Source organism: Sceloporus occidentalis, unplaced genomic scaffold (genome assembly GCF_023333645.1).
Source record: "Sceloporus occidentalis isolate IW3139 unplaced genomic scaffold, rSceOcc1.0.p SCAF_43, whole genome shotgun sequence".
Lineage (NCBI taxonomy): Eukaryota > Metazoa > Chordata > Lepidosauria > Squamata > Phrynosomatidae > Sceloporus > Sceloporus occidentalis.
The window spans coordinates 5368918-5393004 of record NW_028317023.1 but is presented as its reverse complement, the minus strand read 5'-3'; the positions used below and the strand labels follow the sequence as shown (position 1 = coordinate 5393004).

General features: G+C 42.9%; 1 non-coding gene across 1 annotated transcript; it reads right to left on the bottom strand.

Annotated features, from left to right (window-relative positions):
- Positions 1–2940: 2940 nt before the first annotated feature.
- On the bottom strand, positions 2941–3070 carry LOC149289753 (small nucleolar RNA SNORA35). Its single transcript, XR_016277320.1, has one exon. It is a non-coding gene; the product is annotated as a small nucleolar RNA SNORA35 (small nucleolar RNA).
- Positions 3071–24087: the final 21017 nt, after the last annotated feature.

The following is a 24087-nucleotide window of genomic DNA, read 5'->3' as shown; positions in this document are numbered from 1 at the left end:
TTAACTTTTTTTCAACTTGGAGGTTCCCCTGATAGTGACATCAGTGGGAAATGATTTTTACATTTTACTGTTTTTTTACTATTTTTTTCTAATTATTATTAATTTTATTTTATTTTTTAATTTATTTTTACTAATCACACTGTGATTAGAAAGCTGGGCTCCATTGACTTGCATGGTGAATGCAGTACCTGTATTCAACCTGCAAGTGGAGCCAAAGTTCTCTAGATGGTCTGGACTATCTAGCGAACTTTTAAAATTTGTGGTTCCTGTTACAGGACGGCGGCCATCTTCCTTGATGGCGAAGATTGCCGGCAGCTGCGGCTGTGACCGCTCTCCGGAGCGGTCACAGCCCATCAAAAGGTTAGTGTTTGGTGTCGCTGGATGCCTCCTGATCGAGGCATTCCAGCGACACCATTTAAGTTTAGGAGGCGATCGGCGATCGCCTCCTAAACGCTTTTAAAACGGGCGTCCGCCGCCATACAAAGTATGGCGGATGTTGACGCCCCGTGGAGGGGCCAGAGATGGCCCCTTCGTGCCGATCGCGGCGTTGCTGAATGCCTCGAGGTCGAGGCATTCAGCAACGCTTTTTGGGTGCAGAAAGCGATAGTAGATCGCTTTCTGCACCCGTTTAAAGACGTGCCGGTCCTGGCACGTCAATTGTCGTAAAGCACATGCTTTTCCGTGCCGTGCCAGGACCGGCAATTGTCATTAAGGGGTTAAGGACTACTGCATTAAGTTGTCAATACTGAATACTTCCATTTTTACTAATAGACTATAAAAGCCTTACGGCTTACAGTTTTTTTTCCCCCTGATCCATTAGAAATAAATGCAGTGTTTTATTTGTATTAATATGGAATGATCCATTTGCCTTGAGAACCATGGTGCAAAATTTTATGCTGTGCTTATTCATGCAGAGTAATAGACCGGTCAGGATTTACAAGAATAATGTGATAGTGTTTATATAGTGAAATAAACATTGTATTTCTATTGAAAACCCACCATATATGTATATCATGGGAAAAGTTATCTTCCTTTTCTCAGGATTTTTTTAAATTGCTGATGTTCATTGGTTCAGGCAGCCTTTGCAAGAATGAAAGAAGATTTACTTATACTAAAAAGTTTGACAATGACAGTTCCCATTTACTGCCACTTAGTAAAAGAAAAAGCAATACAAATATTGTATTGTTGCAAAGGTATTGGTAAATTATCTAAAATGATATTTTATTGCTTATTGAATATCCCTGATATTTCTCTTGCAAATTTTCCCCATTGGAAAAGGAGGCTTATCTGCCTATTTAATAATGAGAGGCTTCAATACTGCTGAAAGCTTCTGTCACACAAGAAATGATGTGGACAATAATTTATCTAAACAAAAGTACAGTTAGATGTCAAGTCATTTATTATGACTGATCTGTGAAATCTGAGTCAGTAAAGTGGTTCATTCATTTGCTTCACTATGCATTATTCACCCACATATCATAATCCCTATTTATCAAATTGAGCAGCTCAAAATCAGATTACTGTATTAAATATAATTTACCAGAGAAATCAGAGGGATTTCTGGATGTCAATATGGAACAATTATAACAGACAAACCATATATGTAACCAATGTCTTTGCTGTTCTTTATTTAGGTTTTTAATTCACCATCCAAACATCATTGTTAAAAACATACATGAAGTCTAGTTACAAAATAAGTATTAAAGGTGTTGTTCCACCTAGGAGGCCTCTTAAAATATCCCTAGATAAGTGCTGCATCATGTAGAGAGAAGTAAAAGAAAGCTATCTGTTATTTAGTTTTTGTCCTTAATGCTCCCTGTTGCCTAGAAACAGAGTCCTGTCACTTCTGCAAAGCCCTCCTCTATTTATTACATCACAGCAGTCTGGCCACGTATAGCCATGGCCACCTTCCATTTAATGCTCATGCGGGTGAAAAAGCAAAGCTTTACAGTTCCTAATACACAGTGATGGCCACATTGGCCAGTGACGGGGAGTGAGTAAGGTTTTTTTTGTGATAGATGTGATGTGTGATAGGGGTGAGCGGTTTTGTGTGATAGGTTTGTTAAGAGTCGTGTGATAGAAGATGAAAGGAGTGAGTTCCCTTTAACCCCTTCGTGACAAAGGCTGATTCTATTTTTTGTACCCTTCGTGACAATGGCTGTTTTATCGTTTCTGCGGTGTTTGTGTTTAGCTGTAGTTTTCTCTTAACCCATTTACTAAACCCACACAAGTTATATATTGTTTTTTTCAGGACAAGAAGGGCTTTCTTCAGACACCATAATTTTTTTCATGTGATGTAATTTCCTATAATAAAAATAATAAAATATGACAAAAAATTGAAAAAAAAACAAATTTTCTCACTTTTATTTGAAAAATCTTTTATTCATCATAAAAAACTACTGAAAAAACCTGCTAAATAGATTCTACTATTTGTCCCGAGTTTAGAAATACCCAATGTTTTTATGTTTTTTTGCTTTCTTCTACACGTTATGGGGCAATAAGTACAAGTAGAGTTTTGCTAATTCAAAACCATTTTTCTCTGAATCTGGTAATTCTGTCTCTATGTGGTATTTGGGGCATCTTTGAAGCCAGCAAATTAAATTTACCCCACCAAACCATATATTTTTGAAAACTAGACACCCCAGGGTATTTTAGATGCTGATAGTTTAACCCTTTCCATGCACAAATCCTACCACCAACCCTTGTCAAAGTTTGTGATAGTAATTGTTTTTCACATACTTTGTACTTCAGGTGTGAAATTACAGCTCCTGGTATATGTTGCTGTCACACAACACCCCGATATGTGTTCAGCAACATCTCCTGAGTACATTGATACCCCACATGCATGGGTTTGTCAGATTGTTTGGGGGCAAAAGGGCCACATTTGGAACATGAGCAATTCAAATTCAGTAGGAATTTTACATCTGGGTAAAGAAAAATGCTTGTACCCAACTATCAGTAGGGACAGGTTACAAGAAAGCCTGGCCTATCTCCAAGAAGGGATTTGATCTAGCACCTTAAGTGGTCCCTCATGCCACGGAATGGACACAGGGTTCACTTGACAGTGCAAATAAAAACGCTTAAAAATGGAGGAGCAAATAAAAGCTAAAAAACTGTAAATGTAACAAAAACAAAAAATAAAAAATACAAAAATGGAGCAGGAACAAAAAAAAATTAAAAATGGGAAACTGTGTGATACAGCTTGAAGCAGTCACCGACACAGAGTGCAGGTTTTCCAGGGCAATCTGGACAGTAAAATGTGGTGTCCTTTCTTTGCCCCCTGCTGTAGCATACCCTGCATCTCTTTTGGGGATTCTGCTTCTTTGCTGTAGGGGGGATTTTAAAAATAAAATGGGTAGCCCCAATTCTGTTGGTTCCCATCACTACTTGGGGACCAGGTGCATCACGGTACAAGATACCTGAAATTACTTCGAGCTGAAACTGCAAAAAAGACAGCTTCAGCCCAGTGTCTGCTTTTTTGTGCAGCAAAAAAGCGTTATAGGTTGCAATTTGCATTAGGTAAATTGCAACCTTCTTGTACCAGGCCTTTGTCTTCCTCATAATGAGGTAGGGCTGTAGGAGTTGATCTGACAGATCAACTCCACCCATGTGCTTGTTATAGGCCCTGATGCACACTGGCTTTGTAGTGACCCCAGCTCTGCCACGGACAGAAACCTCCACGGTTCTTTCATCGTGGATGGTGCTCAGCATGCACACCTCTTTTCTGTCCCTGAACTTCAATGCCAAAAGCTCCTCTTGGCGTAGAGCTGAGGTCTCCCCCTTTCCTAGCCGGGTTCGTACCACGTGTTGTGGGAAACCCAAGCGGTTCTTTTTTATAGTACCGCAAGCTACCGTATCGAAACAATACAGCAGCTTGAACAAAGGGACGCTTGTATAGAAGTTATCTACATACAAGTGGTAGCCTTTGTTCATAAGGGGGAATATTAGGTCCCAAACAATCTTGGCACTGGTGCCCAGATGGTCTGGGCAACCTGGAGGGTCAAGGTAGCTATCCTTACCCTCGTATACCCGGAAGGCATGAGTATATCCTGTCTCGCTCTCGCAGAGCTTATACACCTTCACTCCATACCTAGAGCGCTTGGAAGGAATATACTGCTTGAATCCCAACCTTCCTTTATATTTCATCAGGGATTCATCCACGCAGATATCCCTTCCAGGTGTATAAACCTCTGGAAACCTGGCAGCGAGATGGGTAATCAGGGGGCGGATTTTGTAGAGCCTATCAAACTGGGGGTGCTCCTTAGGGGGGCACAGGCTGTTGTCGCTAAAGTGCATGAAACGAAGAATCATTTCATACCTTTGCCTAGTTATAGTTTGGGCATAAATGGGGGTACTAAAGATGGGGCTGGTGCTCCAGTAGGAGCGGATGGAGGGCTTTTTTATAATGCCCATTAACATTGTGAGTGCCCAGAATTTAAGAAATTCTGGCACGTCAATGGGAGTCCATGGCTGTTTTGCCCAAAAAGAATTAGGGCTAGCAGCACGGTGCTGCTGGGCATAAATGTTTGTTTGTGTGACAATGTCTCCCAAGACATCGTCTCCCAAAAAAACCTGCACAAATTGCAGTGGAGTGAATCCTGTAACATCAATATTGATGCCAGGAATTCCAGAAAAAGGAGGGATAGCTGGCTTGTACCTATTAGGCGCTACCCATGCCTCTGGTGCACTGCCACGACTACGTGTGGCAGGCGTCCTAACAGCCACAGATACATCACTAGATGTATCTGTGAACTGACCAACGTCAAAATCTGACGCTGTATCAGTGGCCTCAGAATCTGTGGCCAAAAAGGCATACGCCTCCTCAGCCGTATACCGCTGCATGGTAACAATTGCAGCAAAAATAGTGGGGAAGGAAAGGGTTAATGGCTATAATAAAAACTAAAAAAAACCACTAAAAAAAGTAAAAAAAAATGTAAAAAAAAAACAAACCCCAAAAACAATTGCCACTATGCAAGATCACTGTTTATGCAGTGATCAATGGCAATGAAGGGGTTAATATTATATGGGTGGCTCTTATAAGAGCCTTTGGATCAATATATATATATTTTTTTATTAGAGAATACCTGAAATACCAGAAAACACACCGATCTGTCTCTCTCCCTCACTAGAAACAAGTGAAGGAGGGAGGCAGATCCAATACTGATCAAAGGCAATGTTTAGAAAACATTGCCTTTGATTTAGCAAATCATGATCACTCTTATGAGTGATCTGACCACTAGGGGTGTTATTCACTGGATGTCCATGACATCCAGCAACACCCCCCCCGATGATGACAGCAGGCTCCGCCCCCCGGCTTCATGGGCGCCGCCATCTTGAAACACCGCGTGTGTTTCGAAGACGCCGGCACCGGGAAGGTAAGTTGAGCATTTAGGAAGCGATCGCGAGTCGCTTCCTTTGCTAAACAGGTGTTGCAAAGATGCCTCGATACTGAGGCATCTTAGCAACACCAGCTAAGCAAAGGAAGCGACTCGCGATCGCTTCCTAAACCCGTTTTTCGGCGGCGGGCGCCGCCATGTTTGAAAGACTTGCAGTCTTTCAAACATGTTTTTTTATTTGCTCCTAGGAGCGATCGGGGGGGGCCGGGAATGTTTTTTTTGGTGTTGCTCAATGCCTCGATGTCGAGGCATTAGAGCAACACCGTTTGAGTGAAAAAATCGATCACGGATCGATTTTTTCACCCGTTTAAAGACGTGCCGGTCCTGGCACGTCAATTGTCATAATCGTCACGATTTTCGGTGACGTGCCCGGACCGGCAATTGTCATCAAGGGGTTAAACTAGAATACCTTAAAGGTAACGCCCCTTCTGTGATGTCAGAGATTGTCAGACTGAGCAGTAAAGACACAAGAATAAATGGTACCATAGTTGGATGATTAGCTGAAAATTTAGAATGAGAAATTTAGTAAAAACTAGCGAAGATTAGAAAAATAAACACTTTTTTTTTTACATTTTCCCTCTGAATCCTCACAAAATTAGGTAAAGTGATGGAAAATCCCCTCCAAGTTTATTAATTCAGGTGTCCTGATTTCAGAAATACCTAATTTATATAGATTTTCCAGACTTTCCCAGCAATAGGGAGCATACTATTAGGTGTACAATTTTGTATAATTTTTATGCCTATGGCTTAACAGGTTTGGGGGTTGTGAACGGGGGCAGGAGGGTTATACTGGCTAGATGTTATGCTAGGGCAATGGGATGTAAGGTTTTTTTAAGAATTTTTTTTATTATCTTTTTTTATATATTTTTTTTAAAATTTTTTTTATTTTAATTTTTCTTCTCCTAGGGACCTCCTGAACATACCAGTGATGCCACAGTGACATCACAGCTCATATTATAATTTTTTTTAGTATTATTTATATTATTATTTTAAGGATTTATAAAATACCGGTTTTTTTTTTCAGCTTTTCTGTTACAGGCCGGAAGGGGGAGTGAGAGAGATGGTTTCTCACTCCCCTCCCCGCGATCCCCCTGCACCGATTACACTGTGATCTCTATGCAGGTCCTCACAGACCTGCATAGAGATCGCAGCATCTCTGTGCCTCATCGGAGGGCAGGATATCCCCGCAGGGGATATCCTGTCCTCCGATGACCTTCCGGGTTACGTCAGCAGTGACGTAACCCGGAAGGGAATGCCCGATCGCGCGTTTGCAACTGCGCGATCGCGCGATCGGGCAGTTTACCGGTAACAGCTTACCGGCTTTCATGCCGGAAGCTGTTACAGGCGATCAGACAGCAGAAAGCCGGCAAAGCCGGCTTCTGCTGTCAATGGGGAGTCCAGGCTGTCAAACGACAGCCTGGTCTCCCGTGCAGCGGCAGGGATGTGTCCCTGACGCTGCACGAAGGGCTGGACGTACCGGGACGTCCATAGGGGTTTCTTTGTGGGCGTTTTTTGGACATCCCGGTACGTCTATAGGGGATTGAAGGGGTTAAGCATGAAAACAGAAGATATACAGAACTTGATTACCCTGATGAACTAACTCGTTTCATAAAAATGTAACAAGCCAATCATATAAAAACATGTTAATGTGCTATACAACATTAAATGGGAAACAAAGTCCCTGCGGCCCCCATCTGCTTTGCAGAAGTTTTTGGTGTGTAATACTCTGCACAACCACTTGGCACCGCCCCTTTCTGATGTGTTAGTCTGTTCAGCCAATGGCATGACAGGTTACAACTTGGTTTGATCCTGATCTCAGCTGCTAGGGGGGATAACTATGTTCTCATGCGCACATGCAGAGAATCTCAGCTTGTTTAGTTGAAGAAAGAACACTGCTTTACCGATACCTGAAGAAAAACTGACATTACTGTCCCATTAATGCAGTTCTAAACATACACTACCCCAGGGCTTGACAAATTTGTTGTGAATCTAGGCGCCAGCTAAAAAAGTTAGGGGCCAGGATTTTTTTAAAACTAACAGTTGGTCAGGAGTGATCTGATCATCATCAGCCCACTTACTAAACTCACAGCATTTGACCTGGAAGCACTCTGGACTTCCAGGTCAGTGCTGTTTTTTTTTTATTTTTATTTTATTATTATTAATATTATTTTTATTTTTTTAACTCTTTCAATGCTGATGTTCCATTGGAGCACAGCATTGACTGATATTTAGTCCCCACAAGCTTTTGGGGACAAATGTTAACCCCTGCAATGCCACGAATGTGTCATACACATTTGTGGCATTGAAGGGGTTAACGCTGCACTGTCGCTCTCATGGAGCGATCAGGCAGCAGGGGAGGGTTGTGTCAATCAACACACAACCCCCTTCCCTGAAGCTGCCTGTGGCAGCTGAAAACACGATTGCTGGTTTTCCTGCAACCGCGTTTTCAGCCTACAGGATCACTCCATGGGAGTGATCTCAGGCTTGGGGGCGGGCTCGAAGTGGCTGTGCTGTGGTGACGCGGGGGCAATTTTTTGCAGACGTAAGAGGACAAAATTCTGTCGCCATGGCGACCTGGGATTTATCGAGCCCTGCACTACCCCCATTCCTTATTTGTAAGCGAATGTAACTTTTATCTTACGTTCTGTACCTTCCAACGAAAACACTTTGAGGTGAAATCAACATTTAATCTGCTCTGCGAAACCTTTGAACACTTCTGTGATTTACACCCACTCCTTGAGTGGGCCTAATGAAACTTTTCAAATGTTATGAGTAGTGTAAAAATGCACTTTGGAAAGTTAAATATCTGTAACTCCAATCAAAGTTGTTATACATAATTTATAACTTTATAATAATAACCTCTAGTTTGTAAGCCATTTGACCAGGCCCTCCTCACCTGTTTCTGTGAGTCATCTTGTTATGTTATATACTAATTGTTATTTCCGCACTGCGGAATATGATGGTGCTATATAATATATAAAAACAATAAATAATAATAATCTAACACAAAACTTTTGGCCAGAGTTAGTGTGGATACAGAACCCCTAAAGCACAGCAGAAGGGAAAGAATCTGGGAGGAATTACAGAGACACTCTAGTGTCCTATTGAATCGGAACACTGATTGTGAATGAGGTCTTCTCATCTAACGAAAATGTCAGACCTCACAAATGCTCTTTTGGCTGAATGGGCCCAAATTCCCACAGACATCCAAGATCTTGTGCAAAGCATTCCCAGAAGAGTGGAGGAATTTATAGCCACAAACCTGGCAGGGGGGGGGGTCGGTTAATTCATATTAATGGCCATAGTTTTGAAATGGGATGACTAACAAGTTCATGTAGATGTGATGGTCAGGTGTCTATATACATTGGGTTGTATAGTGTGTTTCCTTATACCTCACAGTGGTTGGATTGCCCTCTTGCAATCTAATCTAATGATCCTTGGAGACTTTTTTGGTTCACAGCAGTTTCTGTTGTTCTTTGCTTAACATAAAATTGAGTGCTTAGCTATGTCTACTTTATTGGCTGCAAGAGGGTGAAAGGAATGATCACTCTTACTTAAAGGGACACTTAAAGTGACACTCAATCCATCCTACGCACTTCATCATGTATGATAGCGCAGAAGTCATTTACATGTACATTCTGCCCCCTTCTGCAGAATCCCCCCATATGTTTTTGCCCCTTTGTCCACCCCCAGCTTTTTTACACGTGGGAGGTGTGTTGGACTGAACACATCTTCTGGTGATTGATATACTTACAACCAGTCAGCTCCAGCGCTAGCTCAGCAAATGTTACAGGGGTGGTCAAACTGATTATCAAACAATCATTGGCGGGAATCACCATATCATAATGGTGGCAGGGACCTGTAGCTTCTACATCTACTTCTATATATGTACTATTTTCCATATGTAAAGGATGCATATTAACGTACTAAGAAAGTACTCGTTTTCTTCTTCGGTGAGGCTGACAGGGACGGTAAGCACTCTCTTTAAATGTGGTTAAAGTTGCCATGCATTGATTTACCTGTAAATCTAATTTTGGAAATATGATTACCATAATATGATGAATTATTGTGCTGATGTGTTGCTGTTCTGGGTGCTGTACAATTGTGGTAACTGTTTATTGGATCCTAGCATATAAAGTAAAAGAAGCCAAATGGCCAGGATTTTATAGCAGAATGGAAGGCTTGTGTGCAATCAATACTGTCAGTACACTTTGTTCATTGCTGTAATAATATATAGTAGCTGTTGTCTACAGGATAATTTCCCAGTTATGATGCTGGACTATATAAGCAGGTATAAGCTTAAACCAGATAGCCAACTTGGCTCTGCAGGGATTCTTGCCTGCAGAGAGTTTCTTGGCATATAATATCGTCTCTGTAACCAAGGTTTGTTTTCCCCCTGTTCCTGCCACCCCTGGCTTACACACCTCTAAGCTAGGGGGTAAGATTTTAAGAAGAATCTTACAACAACTACAATTAAAGTCTTCTACAAATATGTTGCAAAGGTCAAAATAGTGTTTTCTCCAAGGCACACATACAGTTGTGTGAAAAAGAAAGTAGTAAGGACATACTGTATTTGCTCGATTATAAGACGACCCTGATTATAAGACGACCCCCCAAATCTGAATATTAATTTAGGAAAAAAAGAAAAAGCCTGAATATAAGACGACCCTATAGGAAAAAAGTTTTACCAGTAAATGTTAATTCATCTAAACTATTTTTTTTTTTAATAAAAGCTATGATTGAGAAAAATATTTTTGGTTTTATTTCCTTCTATTTTCCAACCTGCCCCCCAGTTATGCACATCTGCCCCAGAAATGCCTTATACCCCCACTGTGCCCCCATGATATGCCTTTTAACCCTCTAAATGCCACTGTGCCCCATGATATGCCTTTTAACCCTATATGCCACTGTGTCCCATTATATGCCTTTTGACCCCCTATGTGCCACTCTGCCTCCAGAAATGCCTTATACCCCTATATGCCACTCTGGCATTTAGAGAGTTAAAAGGTATATTATGGGGAAGAGTGGCATATAGGGAGGTTTAAGGCATTCAGGAGGCAGAGTGGCGTATAGAGGGTTAAAAAGGCATTTCTGGAGGCAGAGTGGCATGTAGCCGGGGCAGCGTGTAGATCCCATGCACTTACGCTGCAGCCGGAAGGAGGCATGGCTAGCAGCGGGGGTTGTCTGCGTCCATCGCGCAGACCTTCCCTGACTGTCAGAGATCAGAGTTCCCTGCACCGGTGGATCTGGATCTTAGTCGTCTCATAGTCAGACCTATTTGAGGTCTGATTATAAGACGACCCCGATTATAAGACGAGGGGTATTTTTCAGAGCATTTGCTCTGAAAAAAACCTCGTCTTATAATCAAGCAAATACGGTAATAACAATTATCTGTCAGGATCCACTCTCTGCTGCCTGAACCATGGCTGAATTATACTTCAGGCTAATACTTCAGTTACCACTAGTGGCCACCCTCCTCCCTCTGGAGTGAGCTGAACCTGATTATCAGGTACAGCTGCGCCTCATGAACTGAGTGAAGCCTGCCTTTATAAGACCTGCCCTGCCCATCAGTCAGGGCCTTGGCATTGAAGTTGTAGGACTGCCTTTGCTCTGAGCCGTTGCCCGTGCCTGAACCCGTGCCTGAACCCGTGCCTGAACCCGTGCCTGAACCCGTGCCTGAACCCGTGCCCGTGCCTGAACCCGTGCCCGAACCCGTGCCTGAGCCTGTTCCTGTACCCGTGCCTGAGCCGGTACTCGTGCATGATCCAGTACCCGAGCGTAAGTCCGTACCCGTGCATGAACCTGTACACGTGCCTGGCCTGGTGGTACTCCGTTCCCGTCCGCCCTGCCAGTGGGCCTCCGTTCCCGTCCGCCCTGCCAGTGGGCCTCCGTTCCCGTCCGCCCTGCCAGTGGGCCTCCGTTCCCGTCCGCACTGCCAGTGGGCCTCCGTTCCCGTCCGCCCTGCCAGTGGGCCTCCGTTCCCGTCCGCCCTGCCAGTGGGCCTCACCGTTACCTGTGCCTGAACCTGCCTGTGGGCTTACCTGCCAGTGGGCCCGCACCCGAGCCTGTACCTGTGCCTGAACCTGCCTGTGGGCTTACCTGCCAGTGGGCCCGCACCCGAGCCTGTACCTGTGCCTGAACCTGCCTGTGGGCTTACCTGCCAGTGGGCCCGCACCCGAGCCTGTACCTGTGCCTGTGGGCTTACCTGCCAGTGGGCCCGCACCCGAGCCTGTACCTGTGCCTGTGGGCTTACCTGCCAGTGGGCCCGCACCCGAGCCTGTACCTGCACCCGAGCCTGTACCTGTACCTGCACCCGAGCCGGTACCTGCCTCGGCTCCCGTCTCTCTGCCTCAGCTCCCGAGCCTGCACCTGCCTCAGCTCCCGTCTCTCTGCCTCAACTCCCGAGCCTGCACCTGCCTCAGCTCCCGTCTCTCTGCCTCAACTCCCGAGCCTGCACCTGCCTCAGCTCCCGTCTCTCTGCCCCAGCTCCCGAGCCTGTACCTGCCTCAGCTCCTGTCTCTCGTCCTATCCAGTCCTGCTACTCTGTCTGTACCTATATCAGTGTCACCATGCATAAAGGGGTACAGACAGAGTTCCCCGTATCCCCTGCACATGGACTCCTACACGACCTGCTCGCCCTGGTCCTGACAGAATGCCAAGGCCATACAAAGGAGTCCGCGGGGATGACTGCAGTTCTGGAGGTACTGGCGGAGTGTGTACTGCAGCTGTGCAAATCTGTGAGGTCTGTGATGGAAAGCGATCGCACTAAACAAAAGCCTATGACCAAGACCAAGGGCAAGACAGCTCCACAGAAGAGCTGTAAGCGCGAGCCTCTCACCAAAGAAGAGAAACAAAAACGGCGAGAGGACAACTTGTGTTATTATTGCGGTGAGACCGGTCATAGGATAACATATTGTCCGTGGAAACCTGCTAAGCCACCTGCAACCCACACTGATCAACCCCGTGCCCAGGAACCTGTATATGACACCAGCAACCCGTCACAGCTGGAGCACACCCTGCCTCTTCCACAGCCCGGTGAACCAGAGGTTTCTCATGTCACGGCACCAGGTGAACCTACACCTTCTGAAGCCATGTCAGAGGAACCCCAGACCATGTCTGACGACCCTGACTGGTCTGACATGGACGATGCTCATTCAGAGGATGACATGGCATACACACCCGAGCTCCAACATACCACGGGTGTTTGTGCGGTTGGTACTACCACTCCCATCACTCCTAGGAACCATAACAAAGAACCCCAGACCGCTAGACACTCCCTTGGGGACCCCGGTAACGTCCTGGCATCCAACGGGACAATCGTGCACAGGAAAGACCTGAACCGCTACGAGCAACTGCTGCGCGATCAGAGGTCTGGTACACCCTCCTACGTTATAGCCTCCACCCAGTCCAGTCCTGGTATTATCCAACGCCAGGTAGAGGGACTCTGTGTACAGGGGGAATTCCTAACCCCTGGCGAATGCAGAAGGCGGACAAGACAAGCGCTTCCCGGAACCATCGCATCTGCTCATCCAGCGGCCAAGGTCCATACCTCCCAGGCCAGCGCACCTAAGGCCATGTCATCAGAGTGTGTGGTGGCGTCTAATGGGACTGTCGTACGTCGGGGTGACCTGCACGATTTCGAAAACGCTCTACGTGCGAGAAGAGCTTTCAGCACCATCGGCTACTGCCACACCACTATCCTAGGAACGCCCGGAGGCCGCTCCTTGAGGGGGGGTACTTTCAGGATCCACTCTCTGCTGCCTGAACCATGGCTGAATTATACTTCAGGCTAATACTTCAGTTACCACTAGTGGCCACCCTCCTCCCTCTGGAGTGAGCTGAACCTGATTATCAGGTACAGCTGCGCCTCATGAACTGAGTGAAGCCTGCCTTTATAAGACCTGCCCTGCCCATCAGTCAGGGCCTTGGCATTGAAGTTGTAGGACTGCCTTTGCTCTGAGCCGTTGCCCGTGCCTGAACCCGTGCCTGAACCCGTGCCTGAACCCGTGCCCGTGCCTGAACCCGTGCCCGTGCCTGAACCCGTGCCCGTGCCTGAACCCGTGCCTGAGCCTGTTCCTGTACCCGTGCCTGAGCCGGTACTCGTGCATGATCCAGTACCCGAGCGTAAGTCCGTACCCGTGCATGAACCTGTACACGTGCCTGGCCTGGTGGTACTCCGTTCCCGTCCGCCCTGCCAGTGGGCCTCCGTTCCCGTCCGCCCTGCCAGTGGGCCTCCGTTCCCGTCCGCCCTGCCAGTGGGCCTCCGTTCCCGTCCGCCCTGCCAGTGGGCCTCCGTTCCCGTCCGCCCTGCCAGTGGGCCTCACCGTTACCTGTGCCTGAACCTGCCTGTGGGCTTACCTGCCAGTGGGCCCGCACCCGAGCCTGTAGTACCTGTGCCTGAACCTGCCTGTGGGCTTACCTGCCAGTGGGCCCGCACCCGAGCCTGTACCTGTGCCTGAACCTGCCTGTGGGCTTACCTGCCAGTGGGCCCGCACCCGAGCCTGTACCTGTGCCTGTGGGCTTACCTGCCAGTGGGCCCGCACCCGAGCCTGTACCTGTGCCTGTGGGCTTACCTGCCAGTGGGCCCGCACCCGAGCCTGTACCTGTGCCTGTGGGCTTACCTGCCAGTGGGCCCGCACCCGAGCCTGTACCTGTACCTGCACCCGAGCCTGTACCTGTACCTGCACCCAAGCCGGTACCTGCCTCGGCTCCCGTCTCTCTGCCTCAGCTCCCGAGCCTGCACCTGCCTCAGCTCCCGTCTCTCTGCCTCAACTCCCGAGCCTGCACCTGCCTCAGCTCCCGTCTCTCTGCCTCAACTCCCGAGCCTGCACCTGCCTCAGCTCCCGTCTCTCTGCCTCAGCTCCCGAGCCTGTACCTGCCTCAGCTCCTGTCTCTCGTCCTATCCAGTCCTGCTACTCTGTCTGTACCTATATCAGTGTCACCATGCATAAAGGGGTACAGACAGAGTTCCCCGTATCCCCTGCACATGGACTCCTACACGACCTGCTCGCCCTGGTCCTGACATTATCTGAGTTCTATGTTTTTACATATCACGACATAACAACAATTATCTGTTCTTTAGCAGGTCTAAAAATTAGGTAAATGCAACCTCAGATGAACAACAGCACATGACATATTACACAGTGTCATTATTTATTCAACAAAAATAAAACCAAAATGGAGAAGCCATGCCTGAAAAACTAAGTATACCCTTACTGTTGCCATAGGAATTAGGATGTTAAGTAGCAGACATGTGCTGCTAATCAAATGCCACAGGAACCTTGCAGTAATTGAGTTGACCATGAACTCCTCTGTATATTAAAGTATTCTAGAGTCAAATATCAGGCCATCTGTCCGACAGCTAAAGCTTGGCCGAAGTTGGGTCATGCAACAGGACAGTGATCCCAAGCACACCAGCAAATCTACAATATAATGGCTGGGAAAAAAAGAATCAAGTGTTACAATGTTGTCAAAGTCCAGACCTCAACCGGATTGAAAAGCTGTGGCGAGACCTTAGGAGAGCTGTGCATAAACAAATGCCCGCAAACCTCAATGATCTGAAGCAACGTTGTAAAGAAGAGTGGGCCAGAATTCCTCCACAATGATGTGAGAGACTGATAAAGTCATGCAGAATACAATTTACCTAATTTTTAGACCTGCGAAGGAACAGATGATTGTTATTATGTCCTGGTATGCAAAACCATAGAATTCAAAGAGGGTGTACTGTCTTTTTTACTCAACTGTATGTAGATACACTGCAGAGGCCTTAGGGAAGATATGGGGCCATTAAATTTCCTGGAAACATCACATTAACCATTATAAAATGAAGATGGATGCAAAGGACATATTGTTTTCACTATTCAGTGTTTGGACAAATCACTTTAGCATGCTTCAACACTGTGGATTGGAAAGCAATTAACACATTCTTAAATTGATCTTTGAATTGAAACAATTCAATCTACTTTAAATAAAGAGATTACTAAAATTTATAATTTCTGAGCACATGCCTAAATGTGGTAAATACCACATTACTTTATTCACAATGCAAGCTATATAAAGCTAGAAGGATATTTTCCATAATTATATATGAAATAGCCTAAAGAAACCTAAATGTTCTAGCAACGATATCGGGAGAACTACATAATATTTCTTAATTGTAACGTTTTACTTTTTTTGGTAGTATATTGTAATGTTTTTTCCCTTTGAAGAATCAGAGACAAACATTTAGAAATGATTATTCAAGGAACATCAAAGGAACATCAAACCTTCTGGAGAGTAGGGGAAAATGTACAAGACAGAACAATAAAAATGAATATTACATTTTAGAGAGGACCAATTACAGCACAACTATAATTGAAATACCGATTGACAGGAAAATCATTTGCTGTTCTACATCCTTTGCTGGATTTATTTCAGCGGTTCTCTTAAATTGTCATTTCAACCATATTTGAAAAAGTGTAAATTATTCAGCATAAGTATGATATACATTTTCTGGCCAATTTTATTATATCAATTTTAGAAACAGTGTCAGACTTGGCACGTTTGGATCTGTTATTACTAGAGAACTGTAGAACCGTCTTCCTTACATTTGAAGTACTCACACATGTTTCCTGTTCCTTAGAGCGTTATGGCATTTTTTTTTAACACAGATGTAATTTTTAATGTTCAATGGTGTCAGATTATTCATGTCATGTCTTAATTGCTGTCATGCAACCTCCCCCAAATGTAATTTGGAATTATCATACTGTCAGCATGTCAAGTTGCAAGTCTCCATCATAAGCCAATATATCTGCCAGTATATAAGAGGTCTTTCTCTGATGTTATAGAAAGGGATATTTTGTGGTTGTGATAGTTTTTTTTTGTTTTTCCTGAAAAGGTGATTAGCACTGGTATTCTTATACTAAGATACTATAATATTATTTTATTATTTATACTTTTGTACACCATGGTTGAACTTGCCTAAGTGTTGAAGGATCTCGAAAAGAGATCACCATTCTAAACTATTAATCTTAATACGTGGCATTAGGTATCATTAAGCTTTTCAATAGAACTGATCTTCACAGAAGCGGATGTATTGCAAAATCTATACAAAAAAAGTCATGAGAGTTTAGTCTAAAGGGAAATAAGATACAACAAGGGTCAGTAAAACTGATAGTTTTTGGTTCTTATGGGTCATTGAGAGTCTGGGAGTGCAGATGGAGCAACATGAGATAATTATTGGATTGGGGAAAAGCTATTAAAGCATAACTAAGGTAAAGGTATGGGGAGAAGTGATGTATAAACTAACATTGGAAATGCAGCAAAACACACCAACTCCCTGATTTATATATACAGCTAAATCTGCCCTTTCCTAGAGCACATACAAATAAGATGACTTTCCGCCATTAATTATGTATAATGTAGGCACTTCTTGCAGGAGAATCACACTAGAGTTAAGTCTCCTGCAGTTTGAGGGCAATCTGGTGATTGAGGAGAATTACTTGACATGAAAATCTCCCCACCACTCCATCAGTAACCAGAAAATGGCGGCTGCTCAGCATCATTTTTACACATTACATGATGACATCTAAGTCTTGACGGGGGCATAGACAAGTAACTCCCTCCTCTCTTGTAACACCGTGAAATAAACACACCAGACCATACTTTGGATTGAGAATACCACAGCTTTATTAACCTAATAATAACATAAGAGGTAAACCACATGGGTTAACTGTTTGAGTGGCTAGGGACAGTTCCTGACAAACAAGTAACAGGAACATTCTGTAGCTGCCACACACAACTAAGCCAGCCACTACTCCAGCCCCCTGGCCACTGGTCACCAGCTCAGAGGGCCCACTCATTTTAAGTCCTTCTATTTAATGCCAGTTTCTGGTCAGCTGCTATAGTGACATTGAACATAACCTCAAGCCAAGGTCCTCAACTCAGGCCAGACCTCCCTCTTTTTTTACTCCCCCCTGCTGCTGTGACAGACAATCACCAACCAATCACAAGGGTTTCTTTTGTGGGAGAAACTCACTGGGTCTAACTTTTTTAATAGGTACTGATATCAGGGAGTTGAAATGTTCATGTGCCCCACAAACAGCCGAAGTCTAGTTAAAAATTCAAAATTTTAGACAGAAACCCCCACCATTGTGCCTTAGAGCCTCAGAATGAGTACCAAGGTTGTATATAGTTTTCAAACGTCTCCCATTGTGATAACATCACTTCAAACAAGCTAATATATATATCTTTCATTTGTATTACCGGTACTAGATTTGAAATAGAATTGCCTACCCCAGATATAGCCTTGGCATAGCAATATACCTTTTTGTGATATTTTTTTGTGTAAAAAAGATTTACATAAATATCATACTAATTACACTTTTGAAGAGTAAAAGCGAAGAAGTGTGTGTATTGCTGGCTAACAATTATAATTGCTTGCTTTTTGTTTTGTTATTTCAAGGCATTTTGGCATTATGTCAGAACTGATACAGGAGATGAAGAATATTCTCAAGGTCTAAATAAATAGGTATGCTGTACATTCTATTAAAATATTTGAGATAGTTTATATACTGTCAATTCTACTTTTATGTAACAAAGAAAACCTGTCAGTGAATAGCAGGTATTTAATTTCTACATCTGAACTATTCATTTTAATAATCATTTTTGATACACTAATATTCCAATTAACACCAGTTAAATCAAATTATTATCATCAAAAATGACAAGCAAGTGATTAAAAGTACAACATGATCCTCATCAATTAAGACAGGTGTTATTTTAAGGCATGGAAAATGTACATTGTTAAAAATATGTGTAACATTTTCTGTGTATGAAAATTTTCTGTGTATGAAATGATGTTCTATAGTTTTATATGAAATTGTGATTGTAGAATATTGTTGTATTGGTGTTAAAAAAGGGTTCAAGATGGCCATTTACCGCTTGTATCAATTCATTGCTGCCATTTGTTCCAATTGGGTCCTTCTATCCCTTGTCACATTTTCATATCCTAGAGTCTTTGATCTGGACTAATCTCCTGCAGAAGGCCTGTTTAAAAGCTACATTGGCTTTGTGCATGTGTGGTATGTGGTTGACCTGGCCGTAGAATAGGTATAACACCTATAATACTCTCTAGCATTAGTCATTACATCACACCTCTGCAATGTGAGGTCAGGACCGAACTGGGGGCTAAAATCAGGCCTGGCACATTAATGGTAAATATGATGCCGATAAATATGATGTACATGCATCTGTCTGCTCTACTCTCTCAGTCTGTGGCTGGGTGGTTTGTGTGCAGCACCATTGCCCACCAGGCATTTGCTCAGTTTGCTAGACAGCCAGCCCAGGCCTGTGTCTGGTGGGCAAATCATAATACAATATCATAGCCCCACGCATTGCCTGCATCACTGACAGATTCAGTCTTATAACTAATTTCGAATGAATCCTAGTGTAAGCGATTAAATGCCTAACCTTCAGAGTACTGTTTTATAGTACTTTGATCTGACAACTGGGAAATCCGGGCATACAAATCATTATTGACAATATACTGTAATGAGTGCCGTGAATCTGTCAGAAAATACATTTACAGGACTACCAAACAGGTCATACAGGGAAGAGAAAATCTGGAGTAAAGTTCTAAACGTGAAATAATTGCCATGGAAACCAATACAATGTTCCTTCTTAATGCCTGACATTTCGCACTTGACACAAGACTCGTTATAAATATACCCTGTAATATGCTATATGCTACTGGTCTGTCCAAAAATGACCCTAAAACGTCAACAAGTCCAATGACAAAATGCAACATTTTTTAAGTAGCCGATATTCATTATTGAGCAAATTCCATAGCTAGTACCGTTTTTAATTATAATGAGTGGAGTATTCTAGCCCCGCTACCACAAAACATGGTGTGGATCGCACTGGTTGGCAGTCAGCCATCTGCTATAATCCAGAGACCTCTCATGTATTGCCCATGATGATATAATACATTTGGAATTCGATAAAATATTTGTCCATAAGATATCAGTGATCACTGGTTAGATTTTTTAATTAAATAATGTCAAAAATATTTAAAAAATACTTGGATACCAGGTATTTCATGAGTCATATGCATAGAAGGTATCTCCTACATCTGGAATTTTGAAATACTCACCCCCACTAGCCATGTTTTCTTGAAGACATTAAAAAAGACCATATTTTCTCTGACAATAACAACAACAACAAAGATGATTTTGTATGTGCTTTCTGGAGTTGAAGATGCAGATAGTTTCAAAATACCTCTCCTTTGCGTACCCTAATTAATGCAATTCGGTTTCTCTCTTTATGGTAAAACATGATATTCTGTTTACAAAGATTATGGAAAACGACAGGAACTGTTGTCCTTACATGTAATTGCTCTGTTTAAATGGCATTAAATTATTTTTTTAACGTGGGTTTGCGAATACGCTGTCTTGCCAATTTCAATTAAAATAATGACTTTACATTTCTAATTAGAAATGTGATTTGCTTGCAAACAGTAAATGGGATCTCTGGAGAAACTTCGGAAGAAAGGAGTTTTTATATATACTTATAAATTGGATGTTAGAACAAGGTATGAAACCTGGCATGTTGTGTACAGTAATTATGTACTGTATGCATCACAGAAAAAGGAAAAATAAAATGTTCCTGCTTATACCACCCTACATTGTTGATGATTTTAAATCTAAAACACATGCAGAACAAATCTCACTTTTGATACAAAATTTTCTATTTTCATTGAATAAAAGAGCGGGTTTCTCTAGAAGACAGAATTCGTGTCAGTTTAAGGGTTCTATGGAAAGCAAAAAGGTTTTTTTTTTATGGGAGTGTCATCATTTTATTTATTTTAAAGTGTGTATGGGGGGGTACTGGTGGTGCTGGGGGTCTAGAATGCAAATCTCTCTGGGTCATGGCCTCTTTTTTTTCCTTGTCAGCTCTGACCCACCATTAATTCCTGTCTCTGGACTCACCTGTTTTTCCATCTCCTTTACTCTATATCAATGGAACCCTTTCCCCTCTTCTCTCCAAGCCTGTTCCGGTATCCTCATTTTCACCACCTTGTCCATCTTCCAACCCCATGGTCCTTTAATCTCTCTGCTCCACTTCAAATGTGTGTATCTAAAACAGGTCCGGACTGGAGATGATGAGGCGGCACCGGCACCTTAAGTCCAGCGGTTGTCTCCTGAGATAAGTGCGATTGGCAGCTGGATATGTGCATTTTTATGCTCACACATTGGGCACCAGAGCAGATCCAGGTGCTGGTCTCTTGCTGCTGCACCCAGTCTGTGGTGTTACTAGCCAGTGGCTCAGTATGCCAGATAACCAGTCCAGGTCTGCCGTTTAACATGATGCAGGTACAGGTGAGTCAGTTAAGTGTGGATGCAAGCTATCAAATATTGGAATAATCAATAATTTAAAAAAATGCACAATAGTGATTTAGAAATAGAAATAAATAGAATAAACATGAAATGTCTTAACCTAACAATTAACACTTTATTTGGGTCTATATTTAAACAAATACTTCTAACACAGAGGTAATTAGAAATGTAATGCGAATAGCGCTCTACATACCATCCTTTTAATCAGCTATCTTATACATTCCAGAAGAGAAGGTTGACTTTCAATTTTTTTTCCACACACACCAGGCCATTTGACTTATATTTAATGTCAATGTTCCGCTGCCCACTTCCAAGTATTTCCAAAATACAACATAACTAACAAAGCTGGCTGGTACATGCCAATGAAACAATGAAAAAAAGGCACTCCAGCCAAAAAAATATTTTTCAACTAAGCTTTAACGAGAATGATAAATGCCAAAATCACCACATGTCCCTTGTCTCATTTTGCATTTCAAAGCGTTTCCTCTAATCCTATGATAATGTTTTAACAACTTTCATTTTTCTTTAATACTTCATAATTTATGTGCTAGAGGTTTTCTGCTACCTTAAAAGGAAGTGCTTAAGATGCTATTTTCTCTTATAAAATATAAAACAAACCAGATTACATTTTGCACCCAGTGCCAATTTATAATCCCACTGCCTAAGGGGGATGGCAAAGAATGTCTTTGGAGGGCTTTAACTGTATGATTATTGTATATTGGCAATTTTTCACCTTCTTTAAAGGTATTCTTTGTTAACATATAAATGCATGTTTCAACAAATGGAGTCAGGTGTTTTGGAAAGTTGTAATCAAGACTTACACATCTTAAATATAAGTTATAGTCCATACCTTTGCTGTGATATCACCCCACCTGTAATATTTACAATTTGTGAAACAATGCCAGTTTATAACCATTAAAGGTGATAAATAGCACCATCTCGGTGACCTGGATGATTCTCATACTCTTCTGTACTCCTTGGGCATCACATTCCCTTCTCTGTCCCCTTGGGCTTAAACTACCCCATAACGTTTGTTTGATCACCTAAACTGCTTCTTAAGGAGTGATGGTAAACATAAGCTGTTGTTTGGCACCTCATGTGATGAAACAGTTGAGATGATAACTAGAAAGTGCTGCCGCTCATTTGGCCCTTTCTACCCATATCACATTCCAGTACTGCCAAAACCAACGTTTCAACATTCCATGCTGGGGCATAGATTATATCATATGCAATTCAGTCCACTATATGTTGACACTGTTGGGATGTTATGCTCTGCCACATTACATGGGAAGCACTTCTGAATCCAATATATATGCAACGGCTATTGGGTGACTACATCAGGCATATACATTTTCAAATGTTTTTGACCAGCCCATGTAGATTATTATTCTATGGTATACATAACATGGAAAGCCACAAAAGAGAGAGTTACTTAGATCTAATACACTATAGATCAGGACTTTACATGTGCTAGTCAATAACGTGAAATGTATGCATATGGCATATCTCCCAACTGTGTTTGATAGTTCTGATTTTTGGGCACTGCCTCGCTGACCTATTGTCCTGCTTTAGTGGGCAGTGAGGAGCTTGGGCTGGTTGGGGAGATCATTTGATCTCAACTGACTGGCCCAAGAAGGAGAAAAAAGCAATATCGCACATACTTCTCCCATTTCGTCTCATCACAATGCTAGCATCGCCAAGTGGCTCTTTGGCTTCACAACCCTCAACATGGGTGTCATGAATCGAACGCCTGAAATGTTTGTGTCCCTCAAAAATACTGCCCATTTGGTCACCCTAAATGGGACAGGGGAACGTAATTGATTCAATGCCTAGTGCCCTGTATATCCAGGTCAAAAAGGGCACATCAAAGGTAATGATTAACAATGATTTCATTTTAAATCCCTCTACTACTGTAGATACGTGCAGCATCTCTAATGGAAAAGGTAGGGTTAATGAAAGAGTTGAATTCACACTTCACTATGAGAGCTGCTAAATGGTTCAGTGTATATAAGTGAGAAAAATGATTGCACCTTTCTTTGAATGTGTTGTCTTTACGCACAGATGACATCAGCACATCCATCCTCTGCAGCATGTATTTAATTATAGCTAAACTATGCAATGGTTTATGCCAGAATTAGCAAACAGCCTTGCCAATCTAAAGCATGTCTTACAATTCCTGTTTCTATAAAAGGACAGCAGGGGCTTGGCCTCATTGAGCAACGTGTCAGTCGGGTGCGCATGTGCTGTGCATTGATATATAGAATGCTAACCAGTTAGCAAATCCAACTGTTTGCTGTTCCTATGACGTTGTATGATAATAGTCAAACCAGTTATTAAATATCTGGTGTTTAGAGCAACTCGGCACAGGAGAAGCAAGGTAGTACTAAGGTCGCCAGTTGACATGTTAGTCTTTACCCAGGAAAAAAACTCATGAACTGGTGGGAGATAGATGTATTATTATAGCAGTTATCCGTATATGTTTACTTAATAACTTTCATGGCTGACCTGGAGTCTCTGGATGTAGCCTTGATTCCCAAGGTCTCTTGTTCAGTTTTGTCTTTCTCCAGTTTGGGAGTGATATTTGACTATTCTCACTCCCCCACCAATGTCCTGCCTACTCCCTGCCCACATTCCTCACGTCCTGCCCAGTACCCTGCCACTAAAGGCTGTCTGGGACTAGCCTTACACCTTCAAAAAGCCCCCTCCTACCAAAAGTTTTCCAGATGTGCTATTGAGGTTTACTCTTTTCCATGGAATCTGCTGTATACACTTAGCTATCAAGTTGTGGGCTACTTTGCTAAATATTTTTGAATTTGCTTGTGATATTAAATGTTTGAATTAAAAAAGAGAAGGCAAACAGGCACACAGACTGTCAGCCTTCGTGTTTTGCTTGTTGCCACAATAGTATGCACTATGTATGCAGTTCCCTGTATGTTTGTGCGCTATTTAACATGCCCCTGCTCTGTTCTTCTGTTTCTTTCCTACCGTTTACGATTAAGCACATTGGTTCTGTTTCTCTTGTTTTAGTTTTTGGTTTATGTTTTTTTTTTAGTTTAGCGTTCGTGTTAGGACTTGCCTGTACAGTGCAGTGTTGACAAGATTATATCTTATATCTATATTGTTATTAAGATTATATCTTATGGCCATAGGATGAACTAAATTTTCACATGTTTGCATTAGTGTCAGGTCCTAGAGCTAGCCTGAATGTTTCTTTTCTGTCTTTGATCCTGTCCCTTGTTACTGTTCGTTTGTTCCTGCTTGCCATGAATCTGCCTACACTCCTGTTCTACCAGACCTGAATCCTGCAGGTACTGAAT